We start from the raw sequence: 12,780 nt of genomic DNA on the forward strand, positions 1-12,780 counted from the left end.
CGGCATCGCGGCGGCGGGCGAGATTCGCGCCTCCCCCCCAGGGATTCTCCGACCTGGCGCAGGGTCGAAGAATCCCGGCCAGGGAACATGCATACTCCACACGGACAGTGCAAAAGCACGTACATACAGGTTGCTTGATGACAAATGTATGTGCAGGACATAGGACCTGCTCACTGCTGCCGCTTCTGGCTGGAAGATTGCACAGTCCCATTTCCTTCTTATCCAAAAGGCGGCGGCAGCTGCCATTCTTAATAATACCGGTAGCGGCTGTTGGGCACTTCTGCAATCGGGGCCATCGCAGGAATGTCGTGACCGATTGCTCTGCTACCCTCCCGCGACCCACTCATGGGTCGGACCCACACTTTGGAAAACCCTGTTGTAGATGAAACATATTGCTACCACTGTGCGTTGGTGATGGAGGGACTGCACAGTTAAGGTGGTGGATGGGATGCTGATTGGCTTGGGTTATGTCAAGTTTCTTGTGCGTTGTTGGAGCTGCACTCATGTAGGCAAGCAGAGAGTATTCCATCACATTTCTGATTTGTGTCGTTTAGGATCATTGAATCCCTACAGTGCCATTCGGCCCATCCTGTCTGCACCAACTCTCTGAAAAGCACCCTAACCTCGGCCCAATGGCCCACCCCATCCCTGTAACCCGACATTACGGATAATTTAGCATATCCAATCCACTTAACCTGCGCATCTTTGGACTGTGGAGGAAACCGGAGAACCCGGGGGAAACCCACGCAGACACAGGGAGAACGTGCGAACCCGGGTCCCTGGCGTTGTGAGGCAGCAGTGCTAACCACAGGCTTTGGGGGGGATTACTCACCAGTGAATTCCCAGCCTGACCTGCTCACATGATCAACGTACCTAAACGGCGGGTATGGCTAATTTTCTGGTCAATGTTAACCCCCAGGATGTTGATGGCAGTTGATTCAGCAATGGTAATTATTACGCTTACACCAGGCTTCTGCATACCTTCGACAACTGAACAATCTCAGCATAATGCCGCAACGATTCTAGTTCTAAATATTTATTTTCAAAACTTTTAAACATCTCAGAACTTACAGGTTTTCCAACAAGATCCTTTCTAGAACATTCCCAGCCTGGTGTCAGTTCTTAACTCTCTAGCTCGAGCCACAGGTTTAAGCAATCAAGCAAGTGTCGAAGGATCGGTGACCGGACTAATCGATCAAACATTGAACGATTAAACCATTGAACACTACAGTCATGCTGTTGAATGTTGGAGATGATTATCTTCTCATTTGTTGGACATGGTCATTTTCTGTCAGTTTTGTGCTGAATATTACTTGCACCACATATTGAGGGAACACAGTTTGAAGACTGGCACAAAGTGATTGGCAGGTGAATGAACGTGTTCAACAAACATTTTTCAGTAAAAGAGCAATTCAATACAACCCGTAAAAGCTAAAAACATCCCTAAAAATAAAAAATATAGCCATTCACTTATATGTAAGTGCTGACAGCGTCCGTCAGGCATTGCATTCCCAATGACACATCGTCACGTTTTATAAAAAAAGAACAGAAAATCACAATGCAAAGATCTGTAAAAACAAATGAAAGAAAATGAGAGTGTAATCCAAGTGTTCATTTTTGAGCTTCGGAACTAAAGAGGTTACTGAGATAACAAGAGGCAACCAATTGCCAAATCTACAGAAACCTCCAAATGACCCCACAGTCTTTTTGGACCACCAGTCCCACAGGGGGAATGATTCCCTTACGATATTAAGCTCATCAGAACCTTTCTCCTGGGGCGGCATGGTGGCGCAGCGGTTAGCACTGCTGCCTCACGGTGCCAAGGACTCGGGTTCGATCCCGGCCCCGGGGTCACTGTCCGTGTGGAGTTTGCATATTCGCCCCGTGCCTGCGTGGGTCTCACCCCCACGTCCCAAAGATGTGCAGGATAGGTGGATTGGCCACGTTAAATTGCCCCTTAATTGAAAAAAAATGAATCGGGTACTCTAAACTTAAAAAAAAATCTTTCTCCTGGATTCGGCTCCACGAGACCACAGCCACAATAAATGGGGAGGTATAATCATAAGTCTCCATTTCACTATAGCTACTGAATTATGTTTGTCACTAGTTCACATGTAATTTACAATAAAGTTCCCTGTGCCAATAAGACTCAGATTTAAAGCTTCCGCCTCTCATCTTTGTGTTTCTACAGAGCTATACGTCATCATGCCCGTACCAGGTTGGTACAGCTGCCTGGGTTGAATCTCATCTCACCTGTTTCAGCAATTTAAGCATTTAAAAAAAAACCCTGTGCCAGCCAGGTGCCGGGTGCATGTCAATGGGGTGCAGGCAAGTGCCCGAACTTTGAAACCTCGGGCGGGATTCTCCGACCCCCCGCCAGGTCGGGAATCATCGGGTTTCGGCGTGAATCCCGCCCCGCCGCTCCGACACCGGCTGCCGTTTTTTGTGCAGGGATCGCCCCGCACCGGTCGGGGGCCGTTGGCAGCGCCCCCCCCGGCAATTCTCCGGGCCCCAATGGGCCGAGCAGCCGCCCATTGTCGGCCAGTCCCGTCGGCGTGGATTAGACATGGTCCATACTGGCGGGACCTGGCTTGGAGGGCGGCTAGCGGAGCCCAAGGGGGGCGCGGGAGGATCTGGCCCCGGGGGGGGGGGGGGGGGCAACGTGGCCTGGCCCGCGATCGGGGCCCACCGCTCTGCGGGCGGGCCTGTGCCATGGGGGCACTCTTTCCCTCCGCGCCGGCCTGTGTAAGGCTCCGCCATGGCCGGCGCGGAGAAGAAACCCCCTGCGCATGCAGAGGAAACACGCTAGCGCTCCTGCGCATGCGCCAACTCGAGCCGGCCGGCGGAGGCCCTTCGGCGCCAGTTGGCACGATGCCAACCCCTCCGGCGCCGGCCTAGCCCCAGGAAGCGCGGAGAATTCCGCAACTTCCGGGTGGCCCGACGTCAGAGTGGTTCACACCGCTCTCTGCCGCCGGTACGGGGTGCCCCGCCGATTCCGGGAGAATCCCGGCCCTCGTCTTCATCTCCAGACAGATTGTAAACTGATCATGTTCAGTAAACACAGTTTAGATTATGATGTGAATCCTTTAGGTGGCAAGTACTAGTGTAGAACTGAGCCACACAAACCACTCTGAGCTGAGGTGGTTGACAGTAATATGAGTGGCCACAAGAAGCACTTCAGTTTGTCAGAGCTGCCTTCGCCTGAGCAAGGGGAAATTCATTCACTGTCCCTACTCCTGATTCATTGCATGTATGTGTTGTTCAATTAGCTCAGTAAATAGTTCAGCTTTTTTATACCATCAGGTGTGTGTGTGTCTTCAACAGCAACCCCTTGGAAAGGAATATCGTGGAATACACTGGGTAAAGGAAGGAAAAAAAATCATTTGGAAAAATGTAATTAAAATTAACCTGAACAAAATAGTCTTGATCAAATGACCGTAAAAGCAATGTTTTTTTAAAGTAGGGATCTCTGGGGAAAGGGAGAGGGGTTCCTATCTCTGAAAGATAAGGCCAACATGATCCAGCGTTCAAGAGAATTTACAACAGGGAATTGTCTGGATTCAGAAAGCATGGAAATAATTACAAAAATGTTATGCTCCAATCAAGATTACGCATTTAAATATTACCCATGGATCAAGAATTTTCTATGGGCTGCAATGGGGCGAAATGAAGAGTGAATATACTGCAATCGCTCGGTTCTGGGCTATATTGTTCCTATTGTTCTGCCTTCAGCAGCAGAACTGTGTATTTTAAATTTAAATTGTTTTAATACGGTGCGATAGGTTATTGCACCCTCTTTGCTTAAAGTGACAATGTCATGCTTGATAGCTATATGTTGACTCAGATTTTGCTGTTGAAAGCAGAGTTGGAGATTAATAGTGTTGGATTCAGCCCTTGGGCCTCATTAATATCCAGAAGGTTAATTCTGGGGGCTTTTAAATGGCCTGTGACAGCACAGCAACGAGCGAACAAACATTAACTGGGACATTATCTGTGTTGAGGAAATGACCCAAAAAGAATTTTAAATAAAAATTGATTAATCATCTTTAAGAAAGAAGCACAGTGGTGACTGTAGTCTGATGGTATTCTTGTACTGCAGGTTATGTCCAGAGCACAATTTAAAGCACATTTAGGAGACAATGACAGATGATTGCACTGTGAAATATTTTGGGATGAAGGTAAAATTTCTACCTTGGGCTTAACGCCTTAAGGGTTCTGGCGACTGACCACTGCAGTTTTTTTAATGTAAAATGCCAGTCAGTAATCTGTGGTTCTAAACAAACTGCCAGTTTCAGACGGCACTGGATTGAAGGGCAAGGGACAATTGGACAAAGATAAACTTCAATCCCCAATTTTAAAAAAAATGAATTTAGAGTGCCGAATTCATTTTTTCCACTTAAGGGGCAATTTTCTTTTTTAAAAATTGAGTACCCAATTCATTTTTCCAATTAAGGGGCAATGTAGTGTGGCCAATCCACCTACCCTGCACATCTTTGGGTTGTGGGGGCGAAACCCACGCAAACACGGGGAGAATGTGCAAACTCCACACGGACAGTGACCCAGGGCCGGGATCGAACCTGGGACCCCGCCGCCCTGAGGCAGCAGTGCTAACCACTGCGCCACTGTGCTGCCCTACCCAATGCCCAACTTTTAAACTCTTTCCCTCTACCCTCATTTTTATATGTCACTTATATTTTATGCTATCATTTATAGTTAAGTCACAATAAAGCCTTTTTTCTAACGACACTTTCGGAAACGGATGGAAATTGATGGACGATTCTTCACAGAGCAAAGTGAGCACCCAAACCTGGGACTGGAGGGTGGCAGTTGGAACCAGGAGTGGACTTGGATAGTTGTGTTGTTGAAACCCTTCGTGTACATAGATCTTCTTGGTCAATAACTCCTTTAGTTCATCACTTGTCACCTCGAGTCGCTTTGAGTTATTGCCGGAAGAAACAAACAGAGTTGCTTGGAGCTTCTCCAGAGATGACTGCAAAGCCATGAGATGCAAATCGAAGGTGTGACTGCGCATTATTGGTACAATGCTATTAATCACAACATGGCTAGTTTGCAATGGCAATCCCAATCTAAATTTGGGCATCCAATCGAGAAACAAAATTACACTAGTGTAACAGAAATTGGAGGTATGACTTTTCAGAGGTGCATGCAGACATAAGAATTAGATATCCATCTCTCTGTATTTTACATTAAATGTACTATTTATCCTTCATTTAGGACTGAAGGAGGAATTTATTTGTTCAAAGTGTTGTGAATCTTTGGACTGTGAGTTCAGTTGTGGGGGCAGCACAGTGGTTAGCACAGTTGCTTCACAGCTCCAGGGTCCCAGGTTTGATTCCCGGCTTGGGTCACTGTCTTTGCGGAGTCTGCACGTTCTCCCCGTGTCTGCGTGGGTTTCCTCCGGGTGCTCCGGTTCCCTCCCACAGTCCAAAGATGTGCAGGTTAGGTAGACTGGCCATACTAAATTGCCCTTAGTGTCCAGAAAAAAAGGTTAGGTGGGGTTACATAGTTACGGGGATGGGGTGGAGGTGTGGGCTTAAGTGGGATGCTCTTTCCGAGGGCCGGTGCAGACTCAATGGGCTGAATGGCCTCCTTCTGTACTGTAAAGTCTATGATTCTATTGTTGAGTATATTTTTGGTATGGGATTAGTGGGGGAAGGTGAAATTGAGTTTGAAGGTCAGCCGCAATCCCATTGAATGGTGGAGCAGGCTCAAAGGCTCAAATGGCTGACCCGAGCTCCTGTTTCTTATATTCTGATATTCTGATCATTTTCAGTATATTTTCCAGTGCTCATGATAAGGTCCTTCCCCGCTCTCCCCTCATACCACATCCGGCAGAGGCCCCCCTGTTGGTTCTTGTTCATGGATCACTTTGGACGGTAGCTAAGACCACATTAGGGAGGGACTGGAGTCACAGACCAGATCACAACATCACGCTTCCTTTCCTTGGTATGAAGTCCAAGGTATAAAAGGGAAAGTGACAGCATGGATATGAAGTTGGCTGAGCGACAGAGTGCAAAGGTGAAGGGTCATTTTCCGGACTGGAGGAAAATATATGGTGGGATTCCCCCGGTACTGGGACCACTGCTTTTCTTCGGACCTAGATTTAGTGGCACAATGTCAGAATTTGTGGATGACACAAAAATTGGAAGTATTGTGAATGGTGAGGAGGACTGAATTCAATAAAATAGAGGCAGGAGGAATACCTGGACAAATGGCAGATGAAATTTAATGCAGACAGGTATGAAGTGATGCATTTTGGGATAAAGAATAAGGAGGCATAAAATATACCGGGTAGAGTTTTAAAGGTCATGCAGAAACAGAGATAAATTGGAGTACGTGTGCTCAAATCATTGAAGGTGTCAGGGCAGGTTGAGAAACTAGTTAATATGAGACCTGAGGTTTTATAAATCGAGGCATAGGAAATACGTCATGTCGAACACTTCCAAAACACTGGAATATTGGCCGGAGTTCTCCGGTCGTTCGCTGACGGCAGGATACTCTGGTTCCCCCGCCCGTGGATTTCTCTGCGGTGAGGGGGTGGATTCACTGGGAATTCCCATTGACAGCGGAGGGAACAGAGAATCCCGCCACCAGCAAACGGTGTGCTGCCTCCCGCTTGCCGTGACGCACGCGGCTGGGGGCTGGGGAATCCCGCCGATTGCGTCCGATTCTGGGCATCGCCTTTTAGGAAGGATGAGAAGCCTTTTGAGAGAGCGCAGAAAAGATTTACCAGAACGGCTCCAGGAATGAGGGACTTCGGTCATGCGGGTTAGATTGGAGAAAATTGAGTTGTTCTCCTTTGAGAAGGGAGGGTTGGGGAGAAATTTGGTCTGGATAGCGTTGGTAGAGAAACTGTTCCCATTGGTGCAAGGGTCAAGAACCAATGGACACCGATGTGAGGTATTTGCCAAAGAAGCAATGGTGACATGCAGAATAACATTTTTATGCAGTGAGTGATTATTGCACTGGCTGGGAGTGTGGTGGAGGCATATACAACAGTCGCTTACAAAGGGGAATTGGATAAGGCTAGGGGAATGGGACTAGCTGAACTGCCCTTGCAGTGATGCGGTACACACAAGATTGGCTGAATGGCCTCATTCTGTGCTGTAACCAGTTTATGGTTCTATGGTTACACTTCTAAATGTACTCAGTTTTGCTATAAAATGCTTTCAGGGTCACTTCGAGGTCATTAAAGGTGCTCTGCAAATGCAAGGCATTTTCGACGACAAGGTTCACTTATGAAGAATGGCCAATTGGGCAAGGTGCCAGGAGATAATTGGCACTGGGAGAGAGTCAGCCACTTCATCAAGAGAAATTATTTCAACAAAATCATAAATAATTTGCATTGAGTGTTTTTTGTCTTGAGGGTGAGTTTGGTTGCAGTGCTTTGAGGCTGAGGGCCATTACTGTGAGTGTTGCAATGTTAAACAAAGCTGATTAAGCTACACCAGACCGCCATCCTGTCTCCCAGTCTCAACAGTTCCTTTGTGTCCCTGTTAGGATGAAGTTGAAGCATCTTGTCCTGTCTTGCCTTTTACATGTTGGGACTTGTTTGTACCTTGTCTTTAATCTCACTCCTGCTTTCCACACCTCATTTCTTGATCAGCTTCACATCAGAAGATTATCACTTTGGATTTGGATTTGTTTATTGTCACTTGTACAGTGAAACGTATTTTTCTGCGAGCAGCTCAAACAGATCATTTAGTACATGAAAAGAAAAGAAAAAGAAAATATATAATAGGGCAACACCAGGTACACAATGTAAATACCTAGACACCCGCATCGGGCGAAGCATACAGGAGTGTAGTAATAAACAGGTCAGAAGTCTTACCACCCCAGTTTAAAGTCCAACAGGTTTGTTTCGAATCACTAGTTTTCGGAGCGCAGCTCCTTCCTCAGGTGAAGGGTCGTTTAAGAGTCTGGTAACAGCGGTGAAGAAGCTGTTTTTGAGTCTGTTCATGCGTGTTCTGACTTTCATATCTCCTGCCCGATGGAAGAAGCTGGGAGTGAATAAGCCGGGTGGGAGGGGTCTTTGATTATGCTGCTTTAATGTGACATTTAATCAAAAGTATTATAGCTTATATTTAAAACAGCTTCAAATCTGGACTTTAGATTGAGTGAAATGCCTTTAATTGTGCATTTTCAATAATGTTGGAATAGAGTTTACACAACGTCTACTTTTTAAAAATAAATTTTGAGTACCCAATTTTGTGTTGTAGTGGCTATGTTATTGGGCCAGTGATTCAGAGGCCTAACCCAGAAAACATGTGTTCCGAGCTCCACCATGAACGTTTCAAAACTTGAATTCAATTTTTAAAAATAAATTTAGAATATCTAATTATTTATTTATTTTTCCAATTAAGGGGTAATTTAGCGTGGCCAAGCCACCTAACCTGCACATCTTTGGGTTGTGGGGGTGAAACCCACGCGGACACGGGGGGAATGTGCAAACTCCACCCGGACAGTGACCCAGGTCCGGGATTCGAACCCGGGTCCTCAGCGCCGTGAGGCAGCAGTGCTAACCACTGTGTCACTGTGCTGCCCTCCCTTCTTGTATATGAGGCAGCAAATTCCTTCATTCATAATCCAACAAATACCATAATTTTATTTTCAAATTATGGAGCTCACACATTATCAGCTAATTCTGGATTTTTTAAAGAATTACTGAACTTGCAAGACTGTTTTAATACAATTGATTAATGGCGTGGTGAGGGGTGGAGGGGGGGGGGGTCAGGTCTTGTGACATGGTGGTAGCGTCCCTATGTCTGAGACCACCCCGACGTCTGTCATTGAGCTGCAGTACACAGATGACGCCTGTGTGAGCTCACACTCAGCAAACTACAAACCATCGTCAACGTGTTCACCTGAGGCATATGAGAGAATGGTCCTCAGACCAAACATCCAGAAAACAAAGGTTCTCTATCAGCCCGCTTCTGCCACACAACACTTCCCCCGACCATCAAGGTCCAGGGGGAGCCCCGGACAATGCAGACCATTTTCCATACCTCCGGGGCATCCTCTCGCCCTAGCAGACATCGACGGTGAAATCCAGCATCGACTCCAATACACCAGCGCAGCCTTCAGACGCCTGGGGAACAGAGTGTTCAAAGGTCGAGACGTCGAATGCAGCACCAAGCTCATGGTCTATGGAGCAGCCGTGGTACCGTCCTGCTGTATGCAACAGAAATGTGGACAATGTGCAGCAGAGACCTCAAACCCCTGGAGAGACATCACCAATGTTGCCTCTGCAAAATCCTGCAAGTCCACTGCCAGGATGGGCATACCAACATGAACATCCTCTCCCAGGCCAACGTCCCGAGGCACTAGTCATGCTCGACCAGCTGTGATGGGTGGGCCACGTTGTCTGCATGTCTGACACAAGGCTCCCTAAACAAGTGTTCTACTCCAAGCTATGCAATGGCAAAAGATCACTAGGAGGGTAGAGAAAATGCTACAAGGGCACTCTAAATGCCTCCCAAAATAAGTACAACATCCCCACTGACCCTTGGGAATCGCTTGCCCGAGAACGAACAAACTGGAGTACAAGCATCCGCGAAGGTGCCAAGCAACTTGAGCGTCACCGAGTGCAGCAATTGGAGCAAGCTGCAGAAAGGAAGCGCAGAATCCGGAGTGTCCCACCAGCCAATTCACCGATCACCACCTGCTCCACCTGTGGCAGAGTTTGCGGCTCCAGGATTGGTCTATTCAGCTGCCGCAGAATGTGTCCCCCCGCTTCCACCACCACCACCATCACCATGACGGAGTGAGGCAAGTTATCCTTGATTGTGGTGACAGTGGGAACATCCCAATGCCTGTGACTCTGAGCCAGAAGAAGCTCCAGGTTCAAGTCCCACTTTGGGAGCATGGAAGATAATAATAATAATAACCTTTTATTGTCACAAGTATGAAGTTACTGTGAAAAGCCCCTAGTCGCCACATTCCGGCACCTGATGCATTCGTAACATGGCCAAACAGGTTGTGTATCAGCCTGTAAATGGTGGTTAGAGGGGGAGAATCTCCTGGTCAGTCATACTGAAGGAGCAATGGCAAACCACAACAGTACCTTGCCACCCATAATCACGGATTACGTTGGGCAGCATGGTAGCACAGTGGTTCGCACTGTCGCTTTACAGCGCCAGGGACCCGAGTTTGATTCCTGGTTTGGGTCACTATGCGGAGTCTGCGCGTTCTCCCCATGTCTGTGTGGGTTTCCTCCGGGTGCTCCGGTTTCCTCCCACAAGTCCTGAAAGACGTGCTTGTTAGGTGAATTGGACATTCTGAATTCTCCCTGTCGTGGTTTGCCATTCCTCCTTCAGTATGACTGACCAGGAGATTCTCCCCCTCTTTATTTTTAAAAAGGAGACGTTGCGTAAACTCTATTCCACATTATTGAAAATGCACAATTAAAGGCATTTCACTCAATCTAAAGTCCAGATTTGAAGCTGTTTTAAAGACAAGCTATAATACTTTTGATTAACTATCACATTAAAGCAGCATAATCAAAGACCCCCTCCCACCGGACTTATTCACTCCCAACTTCTTCCATCGGGCAAGAGATACGAAAGTCTGAGAACACGCACGAACAGAGTCAAAAACAGCTTCTTCCCCGCTGTTACCAGATTCCTAAACGACCCTTCACCTGAGGAAGGAGCTGCGCTCCGAAAGCTAGTGATTCGAAACAAACCTGTTGGACTTTAACCTGGGGTTGTAAGACTTCTGACTGGATCTGCTTATGGACAGACCTGATTAATACTACACTCTTGGACTTCCGGGTGCGGCGATGACCAGCTGAGTCGCACGTTTCGGCAGCTCCCGGTGAAACGGACTTTTGGGCTCTTGATAGGAGCCCTAACGGCAATTTTGACGGCTAAAAACACTGTGCGGTAAACCAGAAGGGAATCCCCCCTGGATACGGATGAAAAAAGGAGGAGAAAGTGGCCGGATTGCAGTGGATCCTTTGGAACAGCGGCAAGGAAGGCAAGCAAAAACCAAGATGGCGTCGGAAGGTGGCAGTTTAACATGGGGCCCTGAACAACAAGAGTTCTTGAAATGCTGTGTGGAAGAGCTCAAAAAGGAAATGAAGAAAGAGCTGTTGGCCCCGATACCACAGGCGATCGAAGGGCTAAAGGAGGAACACAAGACCCAGGAGCGGGTGCTTCGGGTCGTGAAGGCAAAGGCAGCCGAGAATCAGGACGACATCCAGGGCCTGGTGGTGAAGACGGAGATGCATGAGGCACATCAGAAACGATGTGTGGAAAGGTTGGAGGCACTGGAGAACAACGCAAGGAGGAACAACCTGAGGATTCTTGGTCTTCCTGAAGGTGCGGAGGGAGCGGACGTCGGGGCATATGTGAGCACGATGCTGCACTCGTTAATGGGAGCGGAGGCCCCGGCGGGTCCGTTGGAGGTGGAGGGAGCATACCGAGTGATGGCGCGAGGACCGAGAGCAGGAGAGATTCCCAGAGCCATAGTGGTGAGATTCCTCCGTTTTAAGGATAGAGAAATGGTCCTTAGATGGGCAAAGAAAACTCGGAGCAGTAAGTGGGAGAACGCTGTGATCCGCGTTTATCAAGACTGGAGTGCGGAGGTGGCGAGAAGGAGGGCGAGCTTTAATCGGGCCAAGGCGGTGCTTCATAAAAAGAAGATAAAATTTGGAATGCTACAACCGGCAAGACTGTGGGTCACATATCGAGGGAGGCACCACTACTTTGAGACGGCGGATGAAGCGTGGACTTTTATTGTGGAAGAAAAACTGGAATGAGCGGGTTATTAAAAAGAACGTTTGAACAAAGTGGTGGGGCGAATGTGGGGGGCGAAGAGGGGCGTTAAAAAGGGGGGAAAGAGGAGTTTTATGCTCTAATCCTGCGATGTGGTAACTTTTCTCTCTTCCACAGGTGGTGATGGGGGGAGGAGGGGAGGTGGAGGAGATGGGGCGTTGGCCATTGGGGGCGGGGCCAAGGGAGAAGCGCGGGCTTGGTTCCCGCGTTATGATAATCATGGCGGGAATAGAGAAGCAGGAAGGAGGGGGCGTCGCACGGTGCGAGCCGAGGTCACGGGGGGAAGCCGAGGTCGGCCAGAGTTTGCTGACTTCTGGGAGCAACATGGGGGGAGTAATTACGCTAGCGGGGGATCTAGCGGGGGGGGGGGGAATTACTGGGTTGCTGCTGTTGGGGAGAGGGGGGAGCTGGTATGGGAGGGGATGGGCGGGGGGGCACCGCCTGGGGGAGATACAGCTGCGTGGGAACCGGGTGAGGAGCTGGAAAAAGGTGATGGCTAATCGACAAGGGGGGGGTAGGAAGCCCCCCAACCCGGCTGATCACGTGGAACATGAGAGGGCTGAACGGGCCGATAAAGAGGGCACGGGTACTAGCACACCTTAAGAAACTTAAGGCAGATGTGGTTATGTTACAGGAAACGCACCTGAAACTGATAGACCAGGTTAGGCTACGCAAAGGATGGGTGGGGCAGGTGTTCCATTCGGGGCTAGATGCGAAAAACAGGGGGGTAGCTATATTAGTGGGGAAGGGGGTAATGTTCGAGGCAAAGACTATAGTGGCGGATAACGGTGGCAAATACGTGATGGTGAGTGGCAAACTACAGGGGAGACGGTGGTTTTGGTAAACGTATATGCCCCGAACTGGGATGATGCCAATTTTATGAGGCGGATGCTAGGATGCATTCCGGACCTAGAGATGGGAAAGCTGATAATGGGGGGAGATTTTAATACGGTGTTGGAACCAGGGCTGGATAGGTCGAAGT

The sequence above is a fragment of the Scyliorhinus torazame genome, chromosome 21, assembly GCF_047496885.1.
Source record: "Scyliorhinus torazame isolate Kashiwa2021f chromosome 21, sScyTor2.1, whole genome shotgun sequence".
Lineage (NCBI taxonomy): Eukaryota > Metazoa > Chordata > Chondrichthyes > Carcharhiniformes > Scyliorhinidae > Scyliorhinus > Scyliorhinus torazame.